At 43.4% G+C, this 20007-nt stretch overlaps 1 long non-coding RNA gene across 1 annotated transcript in view; it reads right to left on the bottom strand.

The window, feature by feature from the left end:
- LOC135051270 (uncharacterized) overlaps positions 1-19585 on the bottom strand; it is a 33452-nt gene extending 13867 nt beyond the window's left edge. Inside the window, exon 1 of the long non-coding RNA XR_010242147.1 lies at positions 19469-19585. This is a non-coding gene — a long non-coding RNA (uncharacterized LOC135051270). The remainder of the gene's footprint in view (positions 1-19468) is intronic.
- Positions 19586-20007: the final 422 nt, after the last annotated feature.

The following is a 20007-nucleotide window of genomic DNA, read 5'->3' as shown; positions in this document are numbered from 1 at the left end:
CTGTGGTAGATTCAGTGCCTTGAGTACCTCGTACTGTACCTCTCCACCAGATGATCAGCTGGATTGGAGTCCCAATGGCTTATTCCTTTGTGCAGCAGAAAGAGATCTCTGTTATTGTCCCAAACAACAATTTCCATTATCTTTGTTGTTGTCGGTAACTGTTTTGGTAGCCATTTCTTGATTGGGTGGATGGGATCATGCAATGGTGTAACTCAGTGGTTCCCAAACTTTATTGGTTCATGGCACCCTAGTGACTCAAACTTTTTTTGCGGCACCCCTAGGTGCCAGCGGGGCTACACTCTGGAGAGCTATGCTTTTTGGAGCTTGGTACATAAGGGTCAGACCGTAGTCCCCATTAATAATGGGGACTGCAATCTGTAGCGATAGATTACCTTCTATAGGAGATTTCTATAAAAACTTCTGCATTAGGCTATTAGCGCATGGCAACAATTCATAAAATGATGTTTACTTGCACTTACCTGCCATCCTCTGGTTTCTACTTTTCACTTCTGACCCCTTGCCAGCAGGACTCCATTGCCTTCAGCAGAAGATGGGAAGGAAGGTAAGTAGTATAGAGGGTGGGAGGAGAAAGTGCAAGGCAAGAGAAATAGTGGTTTCTGTAGGGCACAGGGGAAAGGTGGGTGGTGAGAGTAAATGTTAAAAGGTGGTGGGACAGCTATAAAAGGAGTAATAGGCAAAGAAAAAAAGGATAAGAGACACATGGGCCTGGGGGCGACATGGATACATATATATTATGAACTGGATGGGTACAGTGATATACATACTAATCGTGGGGGGGGGGCACATACAAACATAAACACAGGAGCTTGGGGAAGAGGAACATTGTGACACATACACTGGGGCCTGAGGAGTGACATAGTAACATGCTGGGGCCTGGGGATGACATGGTGACAAACACAGTGGGGCCTTGGGGGGTGACAAAGAAATGCATGGTGACAATCCATCATTGTTGGAGCCTGTTTCCGTTCTCCGTTTTCACTTGTAGCTTCTGCTCCGCCTGCACCACTCCCCCACATGCAGGTACTGATCACCAAGTTATGCATGCAAATTCCTTGGGTACTCGGGCCACATCATGTTCCTCCCCCCACAGCCGCTAAGCACACACTTTGAGAACCACTGGTGTAACTGATGGAAATATTTCAGTACAATATTTAGTGCTGCTCTACTGGTACATATTGATATGCAGTGAGTGAGCAACATAGTATATTTAATTATGACAATAATTTAGAGTAAGATTTCACTATTCAATGTTTTTAAAACCCTAAAACAAATTGAAAATGTTGGTAAAAGACCAAACATATTGTAATGTAGAGGAATAGTCAAAACTAGAACCAAAAGAAAAAAAATTACAATAATGACATTGTTTTTTTTAATCCAAATAAATTCTTTGGGTCATTCTGTGTCAAATCAACACACTGATTTCATCTATTATTACTTATTATTGCTTGTAATACACCCAGCTTTTATGAAGAAATGAACTTGCTTTAAAATAATTTTTAATCTTTGAACCCATTATCCTCCCACTTTTAAAATTTGACAAACATTTAACATTAGTATAGACTATTTCCTGATTTTATTTTATTTTTTACTTTTTTGTCGACGCACCTTTTGAGATAATCATAATCAAAAATGTCAGTTTGAATTTGGAAAATGGTTTTCCTCACAAAGCCTATTGTGTTGTATATCACTGCTCTAGCTTAATTAGGAGAGCTGCTATGGCGATTTGAAAATATGCTGGTTGTGCGTTTTTGACAGATTTTTGAAAACTTTACATGTTAAACGGCATAAGATATTTAAATACATTTTGTATTTTTTTAGATTACATTTCTATTCTTCATATACCAAATTTGATCAAAATCTGAGCTGGTGAGGTAAAATTTTAACAATAAGTGTGTTGATTTGACACAGAATGACCCCTTGAGGTACACCCTTAGTGTTCCACATGGCATAGTACACATACAACTTGTATTAGTGTCCAAAGCATGTTGGTCATCAACCCACAGAAATGTTGTGCAACATGGTAAGTAGACAAATTCTAGAAGTTAATTTGATTACTTACTGAGGTTTCTCCACAAGGGAATTTAAATTAGAATGTCTCCATACACATATTAAAGAGTAATGACGTACAGTAGGGACTGATTCAAATATGTACACAAATGCCGTGGCAGCTGCAAATTTGTACACAGTGGCTGTACGGATATATGCAAATGTCGCAAGCGTTTCTGAACCACCACTTGCATATAACCATCATTGGTCAAACATCAACCTTTTGCGTAACCCTATAGTCTTGCAGCATGGCCCCTGGTCATAAGACACCATTGTAACTGTGTATTGGATCGCAGTCACAAGCTGTGACACACCCCATTCACGATACACCTGTGTTTGAGTCACCCACTCAGGACAGGTTCTAGCCCTTTTGGCGCCCTGGGCGGAAAATAGGGGCGTGGCTTCATACAGGGGGCGTGGTCAGTTACGCCCCCTGTAGAGTTGTGCCCCCATTTGTGCCCCCTGTAGGAGTAGCGCCGCTTACACAAAAAATAATAATTAATACTTACTATCCCCACTCCTGATTCCCGACCGCTGCAGACCTCCGCCGGTGCCGCTCCTCTCCTCGGATCTATGGGACAGATAGACACGAGGTCAATTATGACCCCTAGCGTCTGTGTCAGTCCCACAATGCTGTGTGGTGCGTGAGGACGTCATCGCGCACCGCACAGCAAAGGTCCTCTCCACGAAGGGAAACTAGACGGGTAGTGTCTAGTTCCCTTCACAGCGGGGAGCACAGTAGCGGATCTTGCCATGGTGCAGCGCCCTCCGAAAGTCCTGCTTGCCCGTGACAAGATCCGCTACTGCGCCCACTCCCCCGTTACCTCCCACACACGGCCCATGGCTGTCAATAACTTTGAAAATAAATACTCTTTGCAGCTGCTGTAACAAGACCATCATGGTCCATGCACACAACTTATACGCATGTGTAATGACAAAGAAATCGCCCCACCATACAAACTAAAGATATTTTGGATATCCACAGTTGGGGTGTATAGGAGACCGGGACGTGTGGTTAGGTAAATGGCTGAGGAGTCACTGGTTAGTACCGGAGTCAGAGTTACACACAATATATGAGCCCAAGGGTGTATGTGTGCATTATACACAGGTGCACCAGTATATACTGCTGGAAGTTTGGTGAGTTTTGATCAGAGCTGTGTGTACAAGGTAGGCAGGGGTGGCACTGCCTCACCTGTCATTGACTTTGTAATTTTGACTATAAAAATGATTAGAGTAATACAAGACATTTCTAATAAATTATTTGTATTTTTCATATACTTTATATAGTCAAAATTCTGGCATAGAGTATGACAGGAAAGGCTCTGCCTCACCCCACCGCACGTCACTGATAGAAGATGTACACCATATAGATAGATGTCAATAGGTCGACATGCATTAGGTCGACAGGTACAATAGGTCAACAGTGGTTATGGTAAACAGGGTCAAAAGATCGACATAATGGTTGACACAAACAAACGGTCGACAAATGTTTTTTTGGGGTTTTGGATGCACCTTGAATATTTCCTGTTCTGTAACAAGCATCAATAGTATCATCAATCTTCGCGGCATGAAAACAAAACACGTGTTGACCAATGTCATGTTGACCCTTTGTACCTATTGACCTTCACCTGTCAACCTTTTGCACCTGTCAAGCTATTGAGTGTCTAACTAGACAGTGTAGATCTATCATTCGGATACCCCACAGTTGTTGTAGGGGGATGCAGTTAAAATACCAGCTGTCGGGGTTCAGGAGACTGACACCAGAATCCCGTCAGCCGGTGAAATACCGCCCCGACGGAATACCAACCTTTGCAGGGCATTCCCACCAGGTTGGTGGGTCCACACCATCAACTAAATGAGAATATAACCTGTGTCAAGCGAAGCGAGCCACCGGGCCCAAAGCATGGTGAACCCACAAGGTGGTTCGTTGGCGGGATTCCGACAGACGGGATTCCGCTGTCGGTATACTGACAGTCATCATCCCGTCTGTCGGTAAAGCATACGAATCCTGTTGTAGTTTCCCCTAGGTACTTTCACCCTGTGCAAAAGTTTTGTGGAAATGCGCTGGAGATGTGCATGCGGTTTCCTCACACATGAGGTGCATGATATCCCTGGATCATGTGGCTAACACTTTCATTAGTTCATCAGGAAAATAATTGATAACAGACATTTTAAATAATGGCATAAAAATCTGATGTTTAAAAACTTATTTGCTCAGGTTGTTGTTGTGTGCGGGTGCAGCAAATTAGTTTAGAGCAGGACTATTACTGAAGAAAACTGACCAATGAGACTCATATATTTGACAAAGCAATGATTTTGCAAAGCCAGGCTCATCACCATGGAGTCATGTAAAAGTATGATTCATAAACTATAAAAATACAGTGCCTCTTCTGGTTTTAAAATAATGATACATGTATTATTATCAATTCACTTGGAACAGTAAGTTTTGGGGGTTTATATTGGTTTATAATGGCATAAAGAAACAGCTGTTCATCAAACTTTGAAGGATATATTAGAATTGTTGAATATTATGAATATTGTTGAATATAATGCACTCAAAAATGTCATGAAATATAAAGGTCTTTATTAGTAAAGCATCAAAAATGAATTAGAGATGTGTTTGCTGCTATTGTTCATTTACTTTTTTACAGTATAATAAAAATAAATCAGACAGTAGTAGATTTATTTTTCCAAGACTATTTATTTATCATATATAATAAAAGACTAACGCTGCTCCTATCCTTTCTGGCGGGAATTCAAATGTTTTGCCGCTAAATGGCGCACGATGGACCAATTTAAGTGTTGCTCCGTTTGGCCGCACACAGCCGCTGGCGCTAACATTACTGTTATGTTGTTCCGTTATTTTGACAGGCTGGGTACTCGTAGTTTATAAATAGGACTTTTAACACATTAATTATAAGTACATATTCTATATAATTTAGAGATGGATGTATTGCAGCTTTTTTTTTTTTTTTTTAGTCATGTATTTCTGTATTACTCATCTGCACCATAAAGGTGTATACATTAGAGATGTGCACTTGAAATTTTTCGGGTTTCGTGTTTTGGTTTTGGGTTCGGTTCCGCGGCCGTGTTTTGGGTTCGACCGCGTTTTGGCAAAACCTCACCGAATTTTTTTTTGTAGGATTCGGGTGTGTTTTGGATTCGGGTGTTTTTTTCAAAAAACACTAAAAAACAGCTTAAATCATAGAATTTGGGGGTCATTTTGATCCCAAAGTATTATTAACCTCAAAAACCATAATTTCCACTCATTTTCAGTCTATTCTGAATACCTCACACCTCACAATATTATTTTTAGTCCTAAAATTTGCACCGAGGTCGCTGGATGACTAAGCTAAGCGACCCTAGTGGCCGACACAAACACCTGGCCCACACAAACACCTGGCCCATCTAGGAGTGGCACTGCAGTGTCACGCAGGATGGCCCTTCCAAAAAACACTCCCCAAACAGCACATGACGCAAAGAAGAAAAAAAGAGGCGCAATGAGGTAGCTGTGTGAGTAAGATAAGCGACCCTAGTGGCCGACACAAACACCTGGCCCATCTAGGAGTGGCACTGCAGTGTCACGCAGGATGTCCCTTCCAAAAAACACTCCCCAAACAGCACATGACGCAAAGAAGAAAAAAAGAGGCGCAATGAGGTAGCTGTGTGAGTAAGATAAGCGACCCTAGTGGCCGACACAAACACCTGGCCCATCTAGGAGTGGCACTGCAGTGTCACGCAGGATGGCCCTTCCAAAAAACACTCCCCAAACAGCACATGACGCAAAGAAGAAAAAAAGAGGCGCAATGAGGTAGCTGTGTGAGTAAGATAAGCGACCCTAGTGGCCGACACAAACACCTGGCCCATCTAGGAGTGGCACTGCAGTGTCACGCAGGATGGCCCTTCCAAAAAACACCCCAAACAGCACATGACGCAAAGAAGAAAAAAAGAGGCGCAATGAGGTAGCTGTGTGAGTAAGATAAGCGACCCTAGTGGCCGACACAAACACCTGGCCCATCTAGGAGTGGCACTGCAGTGTCACGCAGGATGGCCCTTCCAAAAAACACTCCCCAAACAGCACATGACGCAAAGAAGAAAAAAAGGCGCAATGAGGTAGCTGTGTGAGTAAGATAAGCGACCCTAGTGGCCGACACAAACACCTGGCCCATCTAGGAGTGGCACTGCAGTGTCACGCAGGATGGCCCTTCCAAAAACACTCCCCAAACAGCACATGACGCAAAGAAGAAAAAAAGAGGCGCAATGAGGTAGCTGTGTGAGTAAGATAAGCGACCCTAGTGGCCGACACAAACACCTGGCCCATCTAGGAGTGGCACTGCAGTGTCACGCAGGATGGCCCTTCCAAAAAACACTCCCCAAACAGCACATGACGCAAAGAAGAAAAAAAGAGGCGCAATGAGGTAGCTGTGTGAGTAAGATAAGCGACCCTAGTGGCCGACACAAACACCTGGCCCATCTAGGAGTGGCACTGCAGTGTCACGCAGGATGGCCCTTCCAAAAAACACTCCCCAAACAGCACATGACGCAAAGAAGAAAAAAAGGCGCAATGAGGTAGCTGTGTGAGTAAGATAAGCGACCCTAGTGGCCGACACAAACACCTGGCCCATCTAGGAGTGGCACTGCAGTGTCACGCAGGATGGCCCTTCCAAAAACACTCACCAAACAGCACATGACGCAAAGAAGAAAAAAAGAGGCGCAATGAGGTAGCTGTGTGAGTAAGATAAGCGACCCTAGTGGCCGACACAAACACCTGGCCCATCTAGGAGTGGCACTGCAGTGGCACGCAGGATGGCCCTTCCAAAAAACACTCCCCAAACAGCACATGACGCAAAGAAGAAAAAAAGAGGCGCAATGAGGTAGCTGTGTGAGTAAGATAAGCGACCCTAGTGGCCGACACAAACACCTGGCCCATTTAGGAGTGGCACGCAGGATGGCCCTTCCAAAAAACACTCCCCAAACAGCACATGACGCAAATAAAAATGAAAGAAAAAAGAGGTGCAAGATGGAATTGTCCTTGGGCCCTCCCACCCACCCTTATGTTGTATAAACAGGACATGCACACTTTAACCAACCCATCATTTCAGTGACAGGGTCTGCCACACGACTGTGACTGAAATGACGGGTTGGTTTGGACCCCCACCGAAAAAGAAGCAATTAATCTCTCCTTGCACAAACTGGCTCTACAGAGGCAAGATGTCCACCTCATCATCATCCTCCGATATATCACCGTGTACATCCCGCTCCTCACAGATTATCAATTCGTCCCCACTGGAATCCACCATCTCAGCTCCCTGTGTACTACTTTGTGGAGGCAATTGCTGCTGGTCAATGTCTCCACGGAGGAATTGATTATAATTCATTTTAATGAACATCATCTTCTCCACATTTTCTGGAAGTAACCTCGTACGCCGATTGCTGACAAGGTGAGCGGCGGCACTAAACACTCTTTCGGAGTACACACTTGTGGGAGGGCAACTTAGGTAGAATAAAGCCAGTTTGTGCAAGGGCCTCCAAATTGCCTCTTTTTCCTGCCAGTATAAGTACGGACTGTCTGACGTGCCTACTTGGATGCGGTCACTCATATAATCCTCCACCATTCTTTCAATGGGGAGAGAATCATATGCAGTGACAGTAGACGACATGTCCGTAATCGTTGTCAGGTCCTTCAGTCCGGACCAGATGTCAGCATCAGCAGTCGCTCCAGACTGCCCTGCATCACCGCCAGCGGGTGGGCTCGGAATTCTGAGCCTTTTCCTCCCACCCCCAGTTGCGGGAGAATGTGAAGGAGGAGATGTTGACAGGTCGCGTTCCGCTTGACTTGACAATTTTGTCACCAGCAGGTCTTTGAACCCCAGCAGACTTGTGTCTGCCGGAAAGAGAGATCCAAGGTAGGTTTTAAATCTAGGATCGAGCACGGTGGCCAAAATGTAGTGCTCTGATTTCAACAGATTGACCACCCGTGAATCCTTGTTAAGCGAATTAAGGGCTCCATCCACAAGTCCCACATGCCTAGCGGAATCGCTCTGTGTTAGCTCCTCCTTCAATGTCTCCAGCTTCTTCTGCAAAAGCCTGATGAGGGGAATGACCTGACTCAGGCTGGCAGTGTCTGAACTGACTTCACGTGTGGCAAGTTCAAAAGGTTGCAGAACCTTGCACCACGTTGAAATCATTCTCCACTGCGCTTGAGACAGGTACATTCCACCTCCTATATCGTGCTCAATTGTATAGGCTTGAATGGCCTTTTGCTGCTCCTCCAACCTCTGAAGCATATATAGGGTTGAATTCCACCTCGTTACCACTTCTTGCTTCAGATGATGGCAGGGCAGGTTCAGGCGTTTTTGGTGGTGCTCCAGTCTTCTGTACGTGGTGCCTGTCCTCCGAAAGTGTCCCGCAATTCTTCTGGCCACCGACAGCATCTCTTGCACGCCCCTGTCGTTTTTTAAAAAATTCTGCACCACCAAATTCAAGGTACGTGCAAAACATGGGACGTGCTGGAATTTGCCCATATTTAATGCACACACAATATTGCTGGCGTTGTCCGATGCCACAAATCCACAGGAGAGTCCAATTGGGGTGAGCCATTCCGCGATGATCTTCCTCAGTTGCCGTAAGAGGTTTTCAGCTGTGTGCGTATTCTGGAAACCGGTGATACAAAGCGTAGCCTGCCTAGGAAAGAGTTGGCGTTTGAGAGATGCTGCTACTGGTGCCGCCGCTGCTGTTCTTGCGGCGAGCGTCCATACATCTACCCAGTGGGCTGTCACAGTCATATAGTCCTGACCCTGCCCTGCTCCACTTGTCCACATGTCCGTGGTTAAGTGGACATTGGGTACAACTGCATTTTTTAGGACACTGGTGAGTCTTTTTCTGACGTCCGTGTACATTCTCGGTATCGCCTGCCTAGAGAAGTGGAACCTAGATGGTATTTGGTAACGGGGGCACACTACCTCAACAAATTGTCTAGTTCCCTGTGAACTAACGGCGGATACCGGACGCACGTCTAACACCAACATAGTTGTCAAGGCCTCAGTTATCCGCTTTGCCACAGGATGACTGCTGTGATATTTCATCTTCCTCGCAAAGGACTGTTGGACAGTCAATTGCTTGGTGGAAGTAGTAAAAGTGGGCTTACGACTTCCCCTCTGGGATGACCATCGACTCCCAGCAGCAACAACAGCAGCGCCAGCAGCAGTAGGCGTTACACGCAAGGATGCATCGGAGGAATCCCAGGCAGGAGAGGACTCGTCAGAATTGCCAGTGACATGGCCTGCAGGACTATTGGCATTCCTGGGGAAGGAGGAAATTGACACTGAGGGAGTTGGTGGTGTGGTTTGCGTGAGCTTGGTTACAAGAGGAAGGGATTTACTGGTCAGTGGACTGCTTCCGCTGTCGCCCAAAGTTTTTGAACTTGTCACTGACTTATTATGAATGCGCTGCAGGTGACGTATAAGGGAGGATGTTCCGAGGTGGTTAACGTCCTTACCCCTACTTATTACAGCTTGACAAAGGCAACACACGGCTTGACAAATGTTGTCCGCATTTCTGGTGAAATACTTCCACACCGAAGAGCTGATTTTTTGGGTATTTTCACCAGGCATGTCAACGGCCCTATTCCTCCCACGGACAACAGGTGTCTCCCCGGGTGCCTGACTTAAACAAACCACCTCACCATCAGAATCCTCCTGGTCAATTTCCTCCCCAGCGCCAGCAACACCCATATCCTCCTCATCCTGGTGTACTTCAACACTGACATCTTCAATCTGACTATCAGGAACTGGACTGCGGGTGCTCCTTCCTGCACTTGCAGGGGGCGTGCAAATGGTGGAAGGCGCATGCTCTTCACGTCCAGTGTTGGGAAGGTCAGGCATCGCAAACGACACAATTGGACTCTCCTTGTGGATTTGGGATTTCGAAGAACGCACAGTTCTTTGCGGTGCTTTTGCCAGCTTGAGTCTTTTCATTTTTCTAGCGAGAGGCTGAGTGCTTCCATCCTCATGTGAAGCTGAACCACTAGCCATGAACATAGGCCAGGGCCTCAGCCGTTCCTTGCCACTCCGTGTGGTAAATGGCATATTGGCAAGTTTACGCTTCTCCTCCGACAATTTTATTTTAGATTTTGGAGTCCTTTTTTTACTGATATTTGGTGTTTTGGATTTTACATGCTCTGTACTATGACATTGGGCATCGGCCTTGGCAGACGACGTTGCTGGCATTTCATCGTCTCGGCCATGACTAGTGGCAGCAGCTTCAGCACGAGGTGGAAGTGGATCTTGATCTTTCCCTAATTTTGGAACCTCAACATCTTTGTTCTCCATATTTTAATAGGCACAACTAAAAGGCACCTCAGGTAAACAATGGAGATGGATGGATACTAGTATACTTATGGATGGACCAGCGACTGCCGACACAGAGGTAGCTATAGCCGTGGACTACCGTACTATGTCTGCTGCTAATATAGACTAGATGATAATGAGATGAAATTAATATATATATATATATATATATAATATCACTAGTACTGCAGCCGGACAGGTATATATATTTATAATGTAATGACTGATGACGGACCTGCTGGACACTGTCAGCTCAGCAGCACCGCAGACTGCTACAGTAAGCTACTATAGTAGTACGTATCAAGAAGAAAGAAAAGAAAAAAAACACGGGTAGGTGGTATACAATTATGGATGGACCAGCGACTGCCGACACAGAGGTAGCTACAGCCGTGGACTACCGTACTGTGTCTGCTGCTAATATAGACTGGATGATAATGAGATGAAATTAATATATATATATATATATAATATCACTAGTACTGCAGCCGGACAGGTATATATATTTATTATGTAATGACTGATGACGGACCTGCTGGACACTGTCAGCTCAGCAGCACCGCAGACTGCTACAGTAAGCTACTATAGTAGTATGTATCAAGAAGAAAGAAAAAAAAAAAAACACGGGTAGGTGGTATACAATTATGGATGGACCAGCGACTGCCGACACAGAGGTAGCTACAGCCGTGGACTACCGTACTGTGTCTGCTGCTAATATAGACTGGATGATAATGAGATGAAATTAATATATATATATATATAATATCACTAGTACTGCAGCCGGACAGGTATATATATTTATTATGTAATGACTGATGACGGACCTGCTGGACACTGTCAGCTCAGCAGCACCGCAGACTGCTACAGTAAGCTACTATAGTAGTATGTATCAAGAAGAAAGAAAAAAAAAAACACGGGTAGGTGGTATACAATTATGGATGGACCAGCGACTGCCGACACAGAGGTAGCTACAGCCGTGGACTACCGTACTGTGTTTGCTGCTAATATAGACTGGATGATAATGAGATGAAATTAATATATATATATATATATATATATATATAATATCACTAGTACTGCAGCCGGACAGGTATATATATTTATTATGTAATGACTGATGACGGACCTGCTGGACACTGTCAGCTCAGCAGCACCGCAGACTGCTACAGTAAGCTACTATAGTAGTATGTATCAAGAAGAAAGAAAAAAAAACACGGGTAGGTGGTATACAATTATGGATGGACCAGCGACTGCCGACACAGAGGTAGCTACAGCCGTGGACTACCGTACTGTGTCTGCTGCTAATATAGACTGGATGATAATGAGATGAAATTAATATATATATATATATATAATATCACTAGTACTGCAGCCGGACAGGTATATATATTTATTATGTAATGACTGATGACGGACCTGCTGGACACTGTCAGCTCAGCAGCACCGCAGACTGCTACAGTAAGCTACTATAGTAGTATGTATCAAGAAGAAAGAAAAAAAAAAACACGGGTAGGTGGTATACAATTATGGATGGACCAGCGACTGCCGACACAGAGGTAGCTACAGCCGTGGACTACCGTACTGTGTCTGCTGCTAATATAGACTGGATGATAATGAGATGAAATTAATATATATATATATATATATAATATCACTAGTACTGCAGCCGGACAGGTATATATATTTATTATGTAATGACTGATGACGGACCTGCTGGACACTGTCAGCTCAGCAGCACCGCAGACTGCTACAGTAAGCTACTATAGTAGTATGTATCAAGAAGAAAGAAAAAAAAAAACACGGGTAGGTGGTATACAATTATGGATGGACCAGCGACTGCCGACACAGAGGTAGCTACAGCCGTGGACTACCGTACTGTGTCTGCTGCTAATACAGACTGGATGATAATGAGATGAAATTAATATATATATATATATATATATATAATATCACTAGTACTGCAGCCGGACAGGTATATATATTTATTATGTAATGACTGATGACGGACCTGCTGGACACTGTCAGCTCAGCAGCACCGCAGACTGCTACAGTAAGCTACTATGGTAGTATGTATAAAGAAGAAGAAAGAAAAAAAAAACCGGGTAGGTGGTATACAATATTATATATATATTATATACAATTATATATATATATATATATATATATATATATATATTAAACTGGTGGTGATTATTAAACTGGTGGTCAGGTCACTGGTCACACTATCAGCAACTTGCAAGTAGTACTCCTAAGCAGACAATCACAATATATATTATACTGGTGGTCAGTGTGGTCACAATGGCAGTGTGGCACTCTGGCAGCAAAAGTGTGCACTGTACGTTATATGTACTCCTGAGTCCTGCTCTCAGACTCTAACTGCTCCCCACTGTCAGTGTCTCCCCCACAAGTCAGATATACATTATACAGTCACACTATCTATCTATCACTTCAGCAAGTAGTAGTACTCCTCCTAATGCTCCCCAAAATTACTACTGTGTCTCTCTCTACTCTAGTCTCACTCTCTTCTTCTCTTCTCTATAAACGGAGAGGACGCCAGCCACGTCCTCTCCCTATGAATCTCAATGCACGTGTGAAAATGGCGGCGACGCGCGGCTCCTTATATAGAATCCGAGTCTCGCGATAGAATCCGAGCCTCGCGAGAATCCGACAGCGGGATGATGACGTTCGGGCGCGCTCGGGTTAACCGAGCAAGGCGGGAAGATCCGAGTCGCTCGGACCCGTGTAAAAAAACATGAAGTTCGGGCGGGTTCGGTTTCCGAGGAACTGAACCCGCTCATCTCTAGTATACATAAGCCCATATATAGTTTTTGCGCATCACTGACATGACTCCTGAAGAAGCAAGCATTGGTCAAGTATATTAATAGCGTGTAGTTGTAACTGCAACATAATTAGACGCAAACGCATCAGCACATTTATCTCTTGCTGGTGCTGGGCGGATGATGCAGCAGTACTTTGTGAGCATGAGGCCTTTCAGCAGCACTATCTTGCATAGTGGTTCCCAAACGCGGTCCTCAATACTACCCAACAGTCCAGGTCTTAGGAATATCCCTGTACCGCGACCAGGTAACTTCATCACATAGGTTCCTAACATTCCTAATACTATAACATTATATATACTGTCATCAACTGTAAGTTGCTGTTTTCCTGTTTGATTATTTATGTAATTGGGCGCTGCGGAACCCTTGTGGCGCCATATAAATAAAGGATAATAATAATAATAATAATAATAAATTCATCCAGGTCTTACCTTTAAATAGTGCCCTTATCAATGTGTGATCTGAAATGCAGGAACCCAGCTAACTAAAACACCTGATGGTAAGTGGAAGGGGTGCGAATACCAGTGGAAGGAAGCCTTGCCTCCCAGTGTACAATATATACACAAATATAGAGGAAAAGGGGGGGGGGAGGCCTGGACTGCACACCCTATTACTAAAGATATTAAGAGGTGCTATCATGCTGAAACTTCTAATACTATCCTGGAGGAAAAGAAATGCATTTCAGATCAATCATTGATAAGGGCACTATTTAAAAGTAAGACCTGGATGAATTTATATACAGGTTGAGTATCCCATATCCAAATATTCCGAAATATGGAATATTCCGAAATACGGACTTTTTTGAGCGAGACTGAGATAGTGAAACCTTTGTTTTTGATGGCTCAATGTACACAAACTTTGTTTAATTCACAAAGTTATTAAAAATATTGTATTAAATGACATTCAGGCTGTGTGTATAAGGTGTATATGAAACATAAATGAATTGTGTGAATGTACACACACTTTGTTTAATGCACAAAGTTATAAAAAATATTGGCTAAAATGACCTTCAGGCTGGGTGTATAAGGTGTATATGAAACATAAATGCATTCTGTGCTTAGATTTAGGTCCCATCACCATGATATCTCATTATGGTATGCAATTATTCCAAAATACGGAAAAATCCGATATCCAAAATTCCTCTGGTCCCAAGCGTTTTGGATAAGGGAGACTCAACCTGTAATGTGATAGTATGAGGAATGTTAGGGACCCATGTGTTGAAGTGACCTGATCACGGTATATGGGCCAGCATGTTTGCACAAATAATAATCTGGTAATAGAATTTCAGAGAAATTGGTCACATGCGTTTGCAAAAACATGTTTAGCTGCTGAGCGTCAAGGCTTCTCTGATATCAGCAGTCCTAACACTACATAATGGCAGTGCCCACATAGGGCCATGTGATTTGTCTACAGTAAAGCCTCCGTTAGCATAGTTTTTTAAATCTAAGATGGCTGCTGCGAGCCAATCACGGCATGCAAAAGAGCTGCCCAAAGGCCTCCGCCCCCCAGGTAAAGACAGAAGGCGCCTGGAAGTCCTGGGAGGCGGCGGCCATGCAAAAGAGCTGCCCAAAGGCCATGCCTCTCCCCCCCCTCCCTCCCCAGGTCCCAGGTGGAGATGCTGAACAATTAACTTTTTTAAATAAATTGTGTCTTGTATTTATTTTAATATTTTCTTTACAGGCGCACTACAGGTGCCAGCAGGCCCTTAATGTCCGGGCATGCTGGTACTTGTGGTTCTCCAAGTTCTGGCATGCTGGGGCAGGTTTGCTGGGACCTGTAGGCCACCTGTAAAGAACAATATTACTATGTCATGAACCCCGCATCCACTGCCACCAGGGGAGTGGGGCATAGCACTGGGATGGTTGTTGCTTGGGAGGGGGAACCCCTTTTTTTCTGGGGCCCCGCTTTCCGAGGAATTCCAGCCCTGGGGGACCCCACAACAAGTGTCCCCCTACTATGGCATTACTCCCCCTGGCTGGTTCAGCCTGGTGCTGGTTTTGTTTAGGTATGGGGAACCCCAATAGTTTTTTTTTTTTCTCCATTGGGCGGGAGGAGGTGTGAATCATCCAGTGACTCACCAGGCACTGACCCAACCGCACGTCACTGGCGTATTGCATAGCGTGTACTGTACCCACCATTACAGTACCTGACATTTCCATTTGGACAACTGTGGGAAAGTGTTTTGAAAGGACAGTATAAGAAATGTTTGCATGTCATTTTGTGTTTGCATCTATTTTATATTGAAAATGTGATGTCTGAATTTATTAAAAGCTGCATGCACTTATATTTCTTATGTATATGACACATCATTACATTATATTAAAATGTTGTTGTTTTTTTAAAAGGGCAATGTAACATTAGCATTTACTACCACAACTGCTAAGCCACCTCTACATGCTCTTCTTACACTGTCACGAGGTGTAAGCATTTGCACTTGTCACTCAGACATATCTCTGGCACAAATGCTAGTGTTGTAGAGCAGGCTGCGTGTAACTGAAAATATTTGTAACGTAAATCTGCTTCTTTTCCATGTGACTCTTCCTACGTATGTTGAGTGCAATACATCCACCTCTAAATAAACCCTTGTATCTGTTTGGATAAATATAGTCCACATTGTGTGCAAATGTCATGTTAAATAGGGATTCATTTTATATGGATAGATATGGCATGCTTAAATGTATTTATTAAGTCCCTGTGTAAACTTTGAATTATGGGCCTATATTTCTCAAATGGCTGCTTTAGATACTGTTGATTTTGATATTTATATGATACAGTATGTGCCCCAACAAAGGAACGGTTATCTTGTCAGTTTTGCCCTAATCTGTCTTAACAAAACATCCACTTTTTTTCCACACTTGACTATGCAACACTGAGGTAAATTCAGACCCACAAAGCTGTAGAAAGTTATGTGCTTTAGTAAACAGACACCTAGATTTGTTTTTGATCAACTATCAGCTGGAGATCTGGGGAAGTTTCCCAGCAAAATAAACCACACTCACCAGTTTCCTGGGAAAACATGCACCCTAGCAGTAAAGAGCTCACAAAATATTCATATATTCAGTATGACACATTCACTTGTTCTGCTTGTTATATTATTTATAATATACCAAGTAGTACAAAAATTTCAGAGAACAATATGGCATTGTAAAAAAAATAACAGAAAACTTGAGAAAACGATGCCATGTAAGCTAGATACACAATACACAATGCATCATATTTTGTTAATGAACATTAAGCTGGGTACACACTATGCAATATATTAGATGAGACCACAATGGATTGCAATGACCATCATATATTATGTACCCTCAAATTCACCCGTTTCATGACTTGGGTGGTTGCATCTTCCCCTTGGATGAGCAGAACATCCAGTGGGACTATGCAATCACCCAAGTCATGAAACGGGTGAATTTGAGGGTACATAATATATGATGATCATTGCGATCCGTTGCGGTCTCATCTAGTATATTGCATGGTGTGTACCCAGCTTAAGGTTCATTAATAAAAAATAAAAAAAAGCAGAGAGCAAGTGCTGGTTTGTGGTGTCCCATGCCTATTTTAGAATAATGCACCAATTTGAACAGGAAAGAATCTGGTGCTGTGGGCCAAGATGGCTGCCTTCTTGCAGACTTCACAATACTCATATCTACTTATGCCTGCAATACCTAAAAGTACTGTAAGTAGAGATTGATTTTCTTGGGCACTTCCAAACACCAGGGTATATAGCATACTTGTCTACTCTCCTGGAAGTTACGAGAGTCTCACGATTTTTTCAGGTACTTCCCAGCACCCCCGAAAGAGTAGGCACCCCTTCCGCATTTCACCCGCTTCCTACTGAAGTGCATCATTATGCCACGTTCCCTGTCCGCGGACCCACAAATCGCAGCATTTTTCTCATGGTGGGGGCGGGGTCTAATGATGTGTCAGCCTGTCCCCCCCACCCCCCAGTGAAAGTATGTAAGTGATGTCTAGATATGTACCTATCTATATCTTTATTGTCCACCTGTACCGGGTGAACATTTAAAAGCATTAATGCAAAAATGAAAGCTATGCCCTTTTTAAAAAAAAATGTAAATGAACTTTATTGGCTTTTAATATGCTGCTGTAGACTTGTTCAACCTATTTTACCTACAGTCTTACACTTACAATTGCACAAGTTGTGTAACTGTTTACGGAGTACTACTCATTTAAAATGATCATTATGACATATCACATAGGCTCAGAGTGTAAACTTGATGCAGACTTCACAGCAATACAATATTAGCATTAAGAAACAAACTTGAGGCAAAATGTAATACACTTGTACTGCCACAAGCCTGAAACTGCCACTATTGAATAGGTTTCTTCACTCCTCTCTTGCTTGGGATTTTTACTTAAGCAAATAAAGATTAGCTGAAACTTTCAGACCACTTGGGGGAGACCTACCCTGCATAATACAATCAATCAAATATACTTTGACAAAACGTTTAACTCACACCTTTATAAAAAAAAAGAAAGAAAAAGTGGATGTACAAAATTTTTTTTTCTTGGGAGTGGTTACACTGTATGATGCTATGATGGGGTATGTTGTGTCATAATACCTACAAAAAACCTGAGTTTGTTAAGGCCTTTACTACTCAATGTTGATTTTTTTAAATCTTTTTCAAATGATTGGCTGTGTGTAAAAATTACAAATTCATTCAGAATGCATAAAACAATTGTATACCATAGCAAACCACCACAGAGATTCCCTTTGCACTGAACAGCCTGCACCCATTATATATAAGGACATATTATGTTATACCAGGTTGCAGTTAAAATGCCGGCAGTCGCTATCCTGGCGTTCAGGATGGCGAAATCCCAATAGCCAGAATCCCAGTGCACCTAGGCTATTCCCACTCGTGGGTGTCCACGACACCCATAGAGTGGGTGTAAATCCTGTGGCGAGCGCAGTGAGCCACCGTGCCCGCAGCGTGGCAAGCGCAGTGAGCCCATTACAGGACTCAGCGCACGCCCCGCTGCTGGCATTCTGGCGGCCAGGATGCCGCTGTCGGGATATTGACAGCCGGCATCCCGTCCGCCGGTAAAACGTATGTATTCTATTTTACCATAGTGCAGAAAAATATGCCACACTCTATTATTTTCTAGCATCTTAAATGACCCTTCTTTCTCTAATCAGGTTCCTGAAATTTGTCACACATTCCCTGCAATGAAGCACACGTGGTGGTTTTGAATAGAGGTAGTACAAACTCTAACCAATTAGATGATCAGAATACTTGTAGCACTAGCAACATAGAGCATTTGCAGAGATGATCATGTGGGAGGCATTGACACATCCATTTGTGTGATTGCTTAGTGAGGGCTTCCGATAGTATGATAGGCACAGGATTATGATATGATGAGGAGAATGGATGCTTCCCCAACAGCACAGGATAGCAATATGGATCTAATAAAAATTAAAGACTCACTAAAACACCAAATAAAGTAAAAAATGTCACTTTTCTTGTATTTAACGTTTTGGTTCTATAGCCTACTAGAAAAATGTCACAGCTAATTAAAGGGTTAATAACCTGAGAAGATATTTTTCCAAATGGGTGTACGTAAACTTTGCTTCTGCTGTAATACTATTCCTGTTTTTTAATGATAAATGTGCCCAATGCTTCGTCTTCATAGTTACTACCAGCTTAAAACAGAGGCCAAAACTGGTGTTTTACAGACAATATCAAACACATAATTCCAAATACACTACGCAAGAGCCTATTACCAGTCACGTTTTACGGACCCCATTGCACAAACCCCTTAACATAGACTCCAATGCAAGACATACAGCAAATATCCAACTGTACAAACCCTAATAGCTTGCTAAATCAAAGTCTATTGCCAGCCATATTGAATATATCTAATTGTCATCCACAGTGTATATATCCTATTACCAATTGCATTGTACATATCTATTGCCAGACATATAGTAGATACCTCATTCACAGCAGTGATGTGCGGTCAGGTGAGGCAGAGCCTGTTCTGTCATTGGGCCCGATTCAGACCTGATCGCTTCTGTGCGTTTTCGCACAGTGGTTGATTATCCATAGACCGCACATGCATATGCACCGAAATGCGCACGTGCGTCGCCAAACAACAATAGGCATCGCCGAACAGCAACAAGCTGGTGCGAAAATGTAAATTGCACAGCCATTTGCATGCTGATTGACAGGAAGAGGCCGTTCGTGGGTGGTAACTGACCGTTTTCTGGGAGTGTCAGGGAAATCGCAGGTGTTCCTAAGCGTTTTCAGGGAGTGTATCTGACGTCAGCTCCGGACCCGATCAGCCTGTTCTCATCGCACTGTAGGAGTAAGTCCTGGGCTGCGCACAGTGGTAAAAACATTCGATGGTGAGTGAGGTGCGTACAGATTTGCAGCTGTCTGCTGACTGAAGGATATTTATAGCACGGCCTACACATGCGATCGCACACAAATTTACACTCCCTTTGGGCGGCGACTCTCTGAATGCAGGACAGCAAAATTAGCAGCCCAGCAGCATTCAGGTCTGAATTAGGCACATAGTCCAGTATACTCCAGAGTTTTGACTATAAAAATTATAAGAAGTATAAAAAGAAGTTATTATAAATATGTTCTTTATACTATTCTAATAATTTTTATATTCAAAACTCTGGAGTACTGTATACTGCTTGCAGTAGCGGCTCTTGCCACGGGCAAGCAGGCTTTTTGCCCGGGGCGCCGCTACCCTGAGGGCGCCGCCGTGGCAAGAGCCGCTACTATTAC

This window comes from Pseudophryne corroboree, chromosome 2 (assembly GCF_028390025.1).
Source record: "Pseudophryne corroboree isolate aPseCor3 chromosome 2, aPseCor3.hap2, whole genome shotgun sequence".
In the NCBI taxonomy this organism is placed as follows: Eukaryota; Metazoa; Chordata; class Amphibia; order Anura; family Myobatrachidae; genus Pseudophryne; species Pseudophryne corroboree.
This window is presented reverse-complemented; position numbering and strand designations above follow the sequence as displayed.